Here is a 2,719-nt window from a genome sequence, read left to right on the forward strand (position 1 = left end):
AATAATGTTATTGGAGAAACAATGTTAACATTTTACTAAAATACAATGAGACATAAATATAAAAGTATAGAGTATAAATATAAAATTAACTCAAAGTTCCTTTAAATTACATTCAACAAAACATGTTTGTTTCAAATTTCTCAGCTTGTCATTAATTTGGATCACAAAATTTCCTAAAACAGAACTGATTGAGATGAATATATATTTCACTAAATTTCCGTGATTGTTTAGTCACGGTTCAATTTTATAGTATGGGGCATGGTTTAAGATTTTCGCAGTTTTTCTACTGGATCTGCAATTCGGAATTTGTATGTTCCCAATAGCTTTGATGTCGAGACCAAAGTTTACAAAATTTTGAGCGGCAGCAAGGAAATTGTAAAGTCGAAAGTTGGAATCTTTTGGCTAGCATTTAAATCTGAACTAGAGTTGTGTTTTCGAATTGTATGGAGCGAGATTCAAAATGATTTTGAGCATTCTTGGATCTGCATTTCAGACCTCCACAAACTAGGGGTCAAAATTTGACATAGGATTTAATTGTTGAAACATCAGAGTTTTAACAACAAAAACTTTGCTGACCCGAAATATCAAGTTAACTGTCCACGAGTCGATTGTCGCAGTTTGGTCAACCGGTATCGAAAACGGACATATTTTGGTACTCCTGAAGTATGTGAACCAAGATGGCGGACACCGGAACGTGGTATGTGTACCAGGTTAGGGTTAGGCCATAATTTCATTCACAAATACTCCGGGAATCATGTTAGTCCCCAAACTCGTAATAGAACTAAAATAGGAAAAATTGGAATAAAATTAGGCCAAACCCTGACCTGATACACATACCGTTCCGGTGTCCGCCATCTTGGTTCACATACTACGAAAGCGCCCTTACTTCCAACCATTAGTTGGTATCAGCTTTTATTATTAAGAGTTCCAAAGTAGGATTCAAATATTATTATGATTTCGGAGTATGTTTATGTTTGTGATTTAGAATTGTTGAATTGTACTTCACACTTCTGAGTAACTAATCCAGGATATCACAGACGAATTTGGAATTTGCGGTATCGCTAACATGGTTAACATTGTTGTAGTAGTGTGTTTGTTTTACGATGGTCGGTTTAAATGAAAGCGCGTTGAGGTTCTTTTTTAGAAAATACTCATTAATATAAGATAAAGGCTGTTTTCCATACATAACAGGAAGAAACACATCCACGGCAATAATTTTACTTAACGGTTCGGCATCGATTAATTTTTTCGCCCCAGCGTAAGATATCATGTATGCTATGGCCCAGAGAGAATATACTGGCTGAACCAAGTTAGGACCACTTTCATTTTCTAACATCACCGGTTCTTCCTCTCCTTTTTTTATTGGAATTCTTTCCAAATAAATCAAATCCCAAGGAATTTTCTCATTTTCAACTTTTTTCATAGCATTTTTAAATTTCTGTATAAATTTTGGTCTGAATTGAACATCGTCTTCAAAAATAATAGTAGATTCGTATTTATTCTTCAAAATCTTTTTCCAAATGAAATAATGACTCAAAAAACAGCCAATTTCACCCACGGTCATATCAGCACCACCATCTGGGCTTTTATATCCTGGAAGTACTTTGATTCCGAGACTATCCATATAACTTTTGTTTAATAATTTTCCATCAACAGCCTCAAATAACGTGTAATTAATTCCATGCATTGCGAAGCTTTTATTTATCCGTAATCTGCGATCGCGATTTCGCTCCAAATTTATTACAAACACATGATCAACCGGAAGACTCGTAATAATCGCCTTATCCGGAACGTGTATAGACTTTCGTATTGTTATTCCAACGCCTATTGGTGGCAATGTCATGACATCCATTCTCATTCTCAAAAAATTATAAATTTCATCTTCCAGATCTTCGTCATTATCTTGTGGTTCTGGTAAATACCCATAAAAGGCGGAATTATCAATATACATATGAACGCCTTTGAAATCACACTGGTAACGAAAAACCATATTATCATTAAATTTGTAGTCGTAACAGGGTGGAATTGGTAGAAATCTAACTTTTCCAGAATCTTTATTTTTTAAATTTATCATGAATGTTGAATGTACAAATGGAACATCAAAAGTCCCGGTTTGTTTTCGTGTTATTATTTGCTTGTACAGATTATTCTTTACATGATGTCCCTGTTCGTTCACCTTACCCCAAAAGTTGGAATAATCGGTATTTGAATTCAACAAAGGTGCAATGATGGTCTCAGATTTTTCAGTGAGGTAATTCAAAGTGTATGGATTCATTAAAATATTATCAGCATCAATATATAAAATGAAATCGACATCAATCCTTCTGGCTTTGTTCAAAGCAAATTGCCTCAGTTTAAGCAGTCGAATGTATCTATCATTTGTCCAATCTAAATCGCTCCTTTGTCCGTTGTATTCAACTGGTAAATCTGGTTTCTCAAATTCAATCTTTGCATATTTGTCTTTGAAAACTTCTACCCAGGCTTCCAGTTGCTTTGTAGAGTTATCTCGATTATGGTCAGAAACAATCCACAGCCACATCAGTTCTTTATCATATTTCAAATCTTCAAGGCCTCGTAAAAAATATGGCAACGAATGTTCCTTATTTCGTACAAATATAGCAACAAGTATTGTTTTTTCACCTATCTTTGATTTTATGTTTTTAGCACTAAACATTCTATCTCTTGCTTTCTCTTCGTATGTTGTCGTCTCTTCTAACAT

At 34.3% G+C, this 2,719-nt stretch overlaps 1 pseudogene; it reads right to left on the bottom strand.

Moving 5' to 3' along the window:
• Positions 1-1,018: 1,018 nt before the first annotated feature.
• Positions 1,019-2,719, bottom strand: LOC120325913 (procollagen galactosyltransferase 1 pseudogene; annotated as a pseudogene).

Source organism: Styela clava, chromosome 8, assembly GCF_964204865.1.
Source record: "Styela clava chromosome 8, kaStyClav1.hap1.2, whole genome shotgun sequence".
Classification (NCBI taxonomy): domain Eukaryota; kingdom Metazoa; phylum Chordata; class Ascidiacea; order Stolidobranchia; family Styelidae; genus Styela; species Styela clava.